This window comes from Oncorhynchus mykiss, chromosome 28 (assembly GCF_057628025.1).
Source record: "Oncorhynchus mykiss isolate SJ-2025 chromosome 28, ASM5762802v1, whole genome shotgun sequence".
Taxonomy (NCBI): domain Eukaryota; kingdom Metazoa; phylum Chordata; class Actinopteri; order Salmoniformes; family Salmonidae; genus Oncorhynchus; species Oncorhynchus mykiss.
In genome coordinates this window covers 20,337,950-20,347,689 of record NC_143049.1, presented here as the reverse complement: position 1 = coordinate 20,347,689, position 9,740 = coordinate 20,337,950, and positions in this window count along the sequence as shown.

Genomic DNA, 9,740 nt, shown 5'->3' with positions numbered 1-9,740 from the left:
TAGTGTAAACCTATGATAATCACAGGCTCATTACAGCACTATGGTCCTATGATTTTCCAGTAGTAAACTCAAATAAATTAAATTATTCTTTCTTTGTTCCTAATTGTGTAATGACCATGGAATGACCAATGGAATGGTCCTATTCACTTATGTTTTCACATCATCTTATAATTTGATACCATTACCATAAAGAATGATTAAAAACCAAGAAATGACATCATTTTCTATCAAAGCTGATATTCAATCTACATGGATTTTAGAAATGTGCTAATTTAGCTCTGTGATCCTAGATGTTTCAAAACTTAACATATAGCGTTTTTTCCCAATGCTTGCTGTTACACAAAATCTGCTGTTTAAAAAAATACAACTAATGTATTCACAACTCTTTTGTCATTTACTGACTTTAGCTTTTATGAACTATTTTATTATATTATAGTTGTGCTGGTTAGTTCGACTATAGTATGCATTGGTTGAAGCTCAGTGTTAAGTTAAAATCTAGCTAGCAGCTGTAGGCTAGCAGCTGTAGCTAGCTAGAAATCACCAGTTGGGTGAGAAGCAAAAGTAAGGTAGCTAACTAGCTAGCTAGGTAAGTATATTTTGCTATGGAAGGTTTTTCATATGGCTGAAGTAATCTGTGTAAACATGGGGTGGCAGGTAGCATAGTGGTTAAGAGTGTTGGGCCTGTAACCGAAAGTTTGCTGGATCAAATCCCCAAGCTGACAAGGTAAAAATCTGTCGTTCTGAGCAAGGCAGTTAACCAGTGGGTTCCCTGGGTGCCGAAAATGTGGATGCTGATTAAGGCAGCCTACTGCACCTTTCATTCAGAGGGGTCGGGTTAATTGCGGAAGTCACATTTCAGTTGTACAGCTGACTACGTATCCCCCTTTTCCCCCCTAAACTGCTGACCTGGACACTTCTGTGTAATCAGAGCTGCTATTATAATCAGTTAGATGCACCAAATTTTGGTAAAACTGCAACACTGCTAATTTTTAATGCATGCACAGGGGCTCGCAAGTGGCACAGTGGTCTAAGATGGCGCTTGAGGCGTCACTACAGACAGCCTGGTTCGAATCCAGGCTGTATCATAACCAGTCATGACCCAGCGTCATCCGGGTTTGGCCGGTGTAGGCCGTGATTGTAAATACGAATTTGTTCTTAACTGACTTGCCTAGTTAAATGTAAAAAAATGATGTGGCTGTTAGACGATCCGAAGAAAATCCTATCAGTGGCAGTCACTGCTGTTTAAGATGAGGGAGGACTTTTTTTTAATGGGCATGGCCTTATTTATATTACAGCATATTGGATGACTGTCATTCATATTCCATTCACCCAGCTCAATGTTACATTGATAGGTTTAGACATGATACTTCAATTTTCCCTATACCCATCATGAGGTTGCTACAACGTAGCCGACGAATGAAAGTTAGCAACTTAGATGCATAGGTCGAGAGAAATTTGAGTAGTCAAGGTGACAGACAGTGACACATTCAATAACACCTTGCACACTTTTGCATGCATCTAGCTGACCTAAGTTGTCATCATTAGTCCAACAGTTGCAAATGAGAGTTTTAAGTGGACAAATTCAGGTATATTTTTCCCCGTTTCATTCAGTTTTCTTCCGTCGAAGAAATGTTTTTCTACAGAATTGGCTGGAATGAATGTACCGCTGATCACAAGCAAACACAGAACTAGCAGCCACATACAGTATAAACCACATGATCACTTTGCTTGTTGTATATATAAATCCTTCTCGCTTCTACACTCTCTCCTCCTCTCACCTTTTTCCTTTTCTTGTGGACTTCAGTGCGCAATACAACAGCTGCCGGTGACCAGGTGAAAAAAACTTTCCAATCCAGACTTTCATACCATAACAGCTAACCGTTACACACAGCCTACATCGTTGTCAACATATTAACGTCATATTAACATCATAGTCAACATAACAACTAGAACTAATGCGGTAGTAAACCTGTTACAATCATGCATTGCAGTGTACATCATGCAGTTTAGCAGTTATACCGGCGGACCCTAGTGGCAATAAATGAATAAAACCAAAAGCTTACCTTGACTTGGAAGAGTGTTGGATAGCCATAGCCAGCTAGCTAACATAGCATTTGATCCGTTTGAATTGGGTGTTTGAGTAGACTAAACTAGTTAGCTGCATTTGCTAGCTAAGTAAGTGAAAGTAAAAATATGTATACAGTACCAGTCAAATGTTTGGACACACCTACTCATTCCAGGGTTTTTCTCTATTTTTACTATTTTCTACATTGTAGAATAATAGTAAAGACATCAAAACTATGAAATAACACATATGGAATCATGTAGTAACCACAAAAGTATTAAACAAATCTAAATATATTTTAGATTTGAGATTCTTCAAAGTAGCCACCCTTTGCCTTGATGACGGCTTTGCACACTCTTGGCATTCTCTCAACCAGCTTCACTTGGAATGCTTTTCTAACAGCGTTGAAGGAGTTCCCACATATGCTGAGCACTTCTTGGCTGATTTTCCTTCACTCTGCGGTCCAACTCATCCCAAACCATGTCAATTGGGTTGAGGTCAGGTGATTGTGGAGGCCAGGTCATATGATGCAGAACTCCATCACTCTCCTTCTTCGACACTATTTTTATTTTTATGAAACTCACTGAGGAGGAAGGTCCTCCCCTTCCTCCTCTGAGGACTCTCCACCGAATTCTATCCCTTGCCTTATGCATTAATTCAGTATGCTCCCTCCTCTGTCAATACAATTTCCGTCTTGTCATTATAATCCAAATTTGCAGTGACTGATCAACACAGAGTCAAGCTCCCAAAAACCGGAAATCACCATCCACAACTAGAAAGTAGCAGGAGTGCGAGTTGCACACGAAGCATCCAGTTAAAACAACAACATCATAATGATCATTGCTTGCTAGCTTGTACAACCTGTGCGCAGTCAATAGAAAATGCTTGCCATGCTTGCTAACTTGGTTGGCTATAAAATGAAACTGTTTTAGACAAAAAAAAATGCTTTACAAGCAAGATAAATAAATATTCAATCAGTACTGAGTGAATGAACAAAACATTTTGGAATTAACGCGTGCTATCATCACCAGACTGTCCATTTGAATAGTGTCAGGTTGACATACAGTTGAAGTCGGAAGTTTACATACACCTTAGCCAAATACATTTAAACTCAGTTTTTCACAATTCCTGACATTTAATCATTGTAAAATGTCCCTGTCTTAGGTCAGTTAGGATCACCACTTTATTTAAATAATGTGAAATGTCAGAATGATAGAAGAGAGAATTATTTCTTTCAGCTTTAATTTCTTTCATCACATTCCCAGTGGGTCAGAAGTTTACATACACTAAATTTGTATTTGGTAGCATTGCCTTTAAATTGTTTAACTTGGGTCAAACATTTTGGGTTGCCTTCCACAAGCTTCCCACAATAAGTTGGGTGAATTTTGTCCCATTCCTCCTGACAGAGTTGGTGTAACCGAGTCAGGTTTGTAGGCCTCCTTGCTTGCACATGCTTTTTCAGTTCTGCCCACAAATGTTCTATAGGTTTGAGGTCAGGGCTTTGTGATGGCCACTTCAATACCTTGACTTTGTTGTCCTTAAGCCATTTTGCCACAACTTTGGAAGTATGCTTGGGGTCATTGTCAATTTGGAAGACCCATTTGTGACCAAGCTTTAACTTCCTGACTGATATCTTGATATGTTGCTTCAATATACCCACATAATTTTCCATCCTCATTATGCCATCTATTTTGTGAAGTGCACCAGTCTCTCCTACAGCAAAGCACCCCCACAACATGATGCTGCCACCCCCATGCTTCACGGTTGGGATGGTGTTTTTCGGCTTTCAAGCCTCCCCCTTTTTCCTCCAAATGTAACAATGGTCATTATGGTCAAACAGTTCTATTTTTGTTTCATCAGAAAAGAGGACATTTCTCCAAAAAGTACGATCTTTGTCCCCATGTGCAGTTGCAAACCGTAGTCAGACTTTTGTATGGAGGTTTTGGAGCAGTGGCTTCTTCTTGCTGAGGGGGCTTTCAGGTTATGTCGATATAGGACTCGTTATGCTGTGGATATAGATACTTTTGTACCTGTTTCCTCCAGCATCTTCACAAGGTCCTTTGCGGTTATTCCGGGATTGATTTGCACCTTTTGCACCAAAGTACGTTCATCTCTAGGAGACAGAAAGCGTCTCCTTCCTGAGCAGTATGACGGCTGTGTGGTCCCATAGTGTTTATACTTGCTTACTATTGTTTGTACAGATGAACATGGTACCTTCAGGCGTTTGGAAATTGCTCCCAAGGATGAACCAGACTTGTGGAGGTCTACCATTTTTTCTTCTGATGTCTTGGCAGATTTCTTTTGATTTGACCATGATATCAAGCAAAGAGGCACTGAGTTTATTAAGGTAGGCCTTGAAATACATCCACAGGTACACCTCCGATTGACTCAAATTATGTCAATTAGCCTATCAGAGGCTTCTAAAGCCATGACATGATTTTCTGGAATTTTTCAAGCTGTTTAAAGGCACAATCAACTTAGTGTATGTAAACTTCTGACCCACTGGAATTGTGATACAGTGAATTATATCTGAAATGATCTGTCTGTAAACAATTGTTGGAAAAGTTACTTGTGTCATGCACAAAGTAGATGTCCTAACCGACTTGTCAAAACTATTGTTACTTAACAAGACATTTGTGGAGTTGTTCAAAAACAAGTTTTAATGACTCCAACCTAAGTGTACAGTGCCTTGCGAAAGTATTCGGCCCCCTTGAACTTTGCGACCTTTTGCCACATTTCAGGCTTCAAACATAAAGACATAAAACTGTATTTTTTTGTGAAGAATCAACAACAAGTGGGACACAATCATGAAGTGGAACGACATTTATTGGATATTTCAAACTTTTTTAACATTTCAAAAACTGAAAAATTGGGCGTGCAAAATTATTCAGCCCCCTTAAGTTAATACTTTGTAGCGCCACCTTTTGCTGTGATTACAGCTGTAAGTCGCTTGGGGTATGTCTCTATCAGTTTTGCACATCGAGAGACTGAAAATTTTTCCCATTCCTCCTTGCAAAACAGCTCGAGCTCAGTGAGGTTGGATGGAGAGCATTTGTGAACAGCAGTTTTCAGTTCTTTCCACAGATTCTCGATTGGATTCAGGTCTGGACTTTGACTTGGCCATTCTAACACCTGGATATGTTTATTTTTGAACCATTCCATTGTAGATTTTGCTTTATGTTTTGGATCATTGTCTTGTTGGAAGACAAATCTCCGTCCCAGTCTCAGGTCTTTTGCAGACTCCATCAGGTTTTCTTCCAGAATGGTCCTGTATTTGGCTCCATCCATCTTCCCATCAATTTTAACCATCTTCCCTGTCCCTGCTGAAGAAAAGCAGGCCCAAACCATGATGCTGCCACCACCACGTTTGACAGTGGGGATGGTGTGTTCAGGGTGATGAGCTGTATTGCTTTTACGCCAAACATAACGTTTTGCATTGTTGCCAAAAAGTTCAATTTTGGTTTCATCTGACCAGAGCACCTTCTTCCACTTGTTTGGTGTGTCTCCCAGGTGGCTTGTGACAAACTTTGAACGACACTTTTTATGGATATCTTTAAGAAATGGCTTTCTTCTTGCCACTCTTCCATAAAGGCCAGATTTGTGCAATATACGACTGATTGTTGTCCTATGGACAGAGTCTCCCACCTCAGCTGTAGATCTCTGCAGTTCATCCAGAGTGATCATGGGCCTCTTGGCTGCATCTCTGATCAGTCTTCTCCTTGTATGAGCTGAAAGTTTAGAGGGACGGCCAGGTCTTGGTAGATTTGCAGTGGTCGGATACTCCTTCCATTTCAATATTATCGCTTGCACAGTGCTCCTTGGGATGTTTAAAGCTTGGGAAATCTTTTTGTATCCAAATCCGGCTTTAAACTTCTTCACAACAGTATCTCGGACCTGCCTGGTGTGTTCCTTGTTCTTCATGATGCTCTCTGCGCTTTTGACGGACCTCTGAGACTATCACAGTGCAGGTGCATTTATACGGAGACTTGATTACACACAGGTGGATTGTATTTATCATCATTAGTCATTTAGGTCAACATTGGATCATTCAGAGATCCTCACTGAACTTCTGGAGAGAGTTTGCTGCACTGAAAGTAAAGGGGCTGAATAATTTTGCACGCCCAATTTTTCAGTTTTTGATTTGTTAAAAAAGTTTGAAATATCCAATAAATGTCGTTCCACTTCATGATTGTGTCCCACTTGTTGTTTTATATGTTTATGTTTGAAGCCTGAAATGTGGCAAAAGGTCGCAAAGTTCAAGGGGGCCGAATACTTTCGCAAGGCACTGTATGTAAACTTCCGACTTCAACTGTATAGACAGGTGTGTGCCTTTCTAAATAATGTCCAATCAACTGAATTTACCACAGGTGGACAATCAATAGTTAGAAACATCATACGCAAGTATAAACACCATGGGACCACGCAGCCGTCATACCGCTCAGGAAGGAGACGTGTTCTGTCTCCTAGAGATGAACGTACTTTGGTGCGAAAAGTACAAATCAATCCCGGAACAACAGCAAAAGACCTCGTGAAGATGCTGGAGGAAACAGGTACAATAGTATCTATATCCACAGTAAAACGAGTCCTATTTCGACATAACCTGAAAGGCTGCTCAGCAAGGAAGAAGCCTCTGCTCCAAAACCACCATAAAAAAGCAAAGAAAAAGGGGGAGGCTTGCAAGCCGAAGAACACCATCCCAACCGTGAAGCACAGGGGTGGCAGCATCATGTTGTGGGGGTGCTTTTCTGGGATTGGTGCACTTCACAAAATAGATGGCATCATGAGGCTGGAAAATGATGTGGATATATTGAAGCAACATCTCAAGACATCAGTCAGGAAGTTGAAGCTTGGTCGCAAATTGGTCTTCCAAATGGACAATGACCCCAAGCATACTTCCAAAGTTGTGGCAAAATGGCTTAAGGACAACAACGTCAAGGTATTGAAGTGGCCATCACAAAGCCCTGACCTCAGTCTTATAGAAAATGTGTGGGCAGAACTGAAAAAGTGTGTGCGAGGAAGGAGGCCTACAAACCTGACTCAGTTACACCAGCTCTGTCAGGAGGAATGGGCCAAAATTCATCCAACTTATTGTGGGAAGCTTGAGGAAGGCAACCCGAAACATTTGACCCAAGTTAAACAATTTAAAGGCAATGCTACCAAATACTAATTGAGCGTATGTAAACTTCTGACCCACTGGGAATGTGATGAAAGAAATAAAAGCTGAAATAAATCATTCTCTCTACCATTATTCTGACATTTCACATTCTTAAATTGAAGTGGGGATCCTAACTGACCTAAAACAGGGTATTTTTACTCAGATTAAATGTCAGGAATTGTGAAAAACTGAGTTTAAATGTATTTTGCTAATGTGTATGTAAACTTCCGACTTCAACTGTATTATACATATATATTTGTATATTTTTTAGCATGACACTCTAACTCCATTATCCCTCACAGTATGAATTAGCCTGTTTGAGAAGGTTTGAATTCTAAGCAACTTGTCTACATATTGTTGAAGTACAATAGACCAACATAGCTACTGTAGTACTTCAACACTGTGTGCTGGAAAACGTTGGTAGAGCATGGGTAAAGTACGCAGTACACACAGTGGCCAGTTTATTAGGTACACCATCTAGTATTTTCCACTCCTCAATCCTCAATTCTCCAGTGTTGGTGGTCACATGCCCACTGGAGCAACTTCTTGTTTTTAGCTGATAGGAGTGGAACCCGGTGTGGTCGTCTGCTATAATAGCCCATCTGTGACAAGGACAGACGAGTTGTGCATTCCGAGACGCTGTTCTGCACACCACTGTTACAATGCCCTGTTATTTGCCTGTTTGTGGCCTGCCTGTAAGTTTGCACGATTCTTGCTATTCTTCTTCGACTTCTCATCAACGCGCTGTTTTCGCCCACAGGTCTGCCTCTGATGTTTTTTGTTTTGTTTGTGAATGTGTATTATTGTAGCGTCATCTTTATTGCAAAAGTAAATGCAATACACAACTTTAAGCTACATAATCATTTTACAGAGGTAATGAATTGCCCATTTGATAAAACAGGACCATGTTTGAAAAACAAGTGGTTACAGTATGTCAATGTTACATAGGTAAGCTAACTGTTATAGAAATAAGGAATGCAGACAGACCCTATAGACCTCTATATCTATATGAGTGACTGTGTCAAACACACCACCGCCTATTATGTTGGGTAACTACTGATGAAAAAATATGTTATGATTTATTTTTATTTTTCAATGACATAAAATAAATGTTTAAGGAATTACAGGCAGGCACCACGTTACTACAAGACAAAACAGCTCACTCAATCAAGCCTGCTGGTCTTGTAAGTATAAAAACAAAGCTTGCTTGAATATAATAATAAGAAAAGCTTGAAAATTGAGTAATGTCTTAGTGTGGGGTGGAAAGAATTCAATACATTACCTTGTATGAGGAACAAATCATATTATTGTGGGAGCATATGAATTAGGCTGTTTGAGAAGGTTTGAATCCTAAGCAACCTGCCTACACATTGTTGGAAATACAAATAGACTAACATAGCTACTGTAGTAGGTCAAAGCTGTGTGCTGGAAAACCTTGGTAGAGCATGGTTGAAGTACACATTTTGGTTCTCGTGAATTTTCTTTCTTTTTCGGGCTTCATGGTTGTTTTTTAAAATTATTTTATATGATGGCTTTCATAAGACGTTCATGTTTTCTCTTGAAACAATTCTCTTTGGGAACCTGGGCAATGAACCATTTATATGTTCAAGAATATGTTCAATAAAGATAGGGACCTCTATTATTGAGTCCAATCACAGTCAATATTTGTTTGGTTAGCATGGTCCCTGGCCATCATCTAGTTTATTGTGTTTTTAATTGGAAATGTGTTACTATGTTTGATTGATTGCCAATATAGTTGAGCTATAAATGTCCCAACACATACACATGTAGGATCTTAATTTGAACCCGTTTTCTATAGCAGGAAAATAATCCTGCAGCAACAGGGAATGTGAATTATTATATGGATTATAATTAATGGACATTTCTATGGGTTGATACATTTTTCGTAATGGAAAATATAGTCTGAAATTTCTAAGTGGAAATTACAAACTTCAGAAGGCTTTTAAATCTTAAATACACTACATGTTCTCCTGCAACAGGGTGATCAAATTAAGAACCTACATCTGTACAGAGTTCTTAGTCATAAATGTCATGAAACATTGCTTTAAAATGTATGATATACTATGAGGTATTTAATGAAATAATAATGGAAGGTATTTAATTTAGTGGAATTTTCTACTATCATTTCATATTAATTTTACTGGGGTAAGACAAGAGTCAATGGAAAATCAGACAGATTTGTTTAGTGGTAATGTAAGTACGCCACTGGATTGAATGTCAAACTTTGTCAATGCGAAATAATGTTCTTACAGAGAACAGTAGTAGTTTATATGCTTATACTGTGGAACATATTTTGTTCTCTGATTAAGCAACATACCCCCTCTTGTGGTCACTTTTGAAACAGCTATTTCTCTTCTCCGTTATGAAGTCATCAATGTCCCCACTATCAGTCAGATCTTAAACATTGTGTGGGGAACAATGCTGTTTTCATACTAGCAGTAGACTACTGTAGCCTTTGCTGGAAAACTGTCGTGACTTGTCATTTGGCTTAGGGAAGAA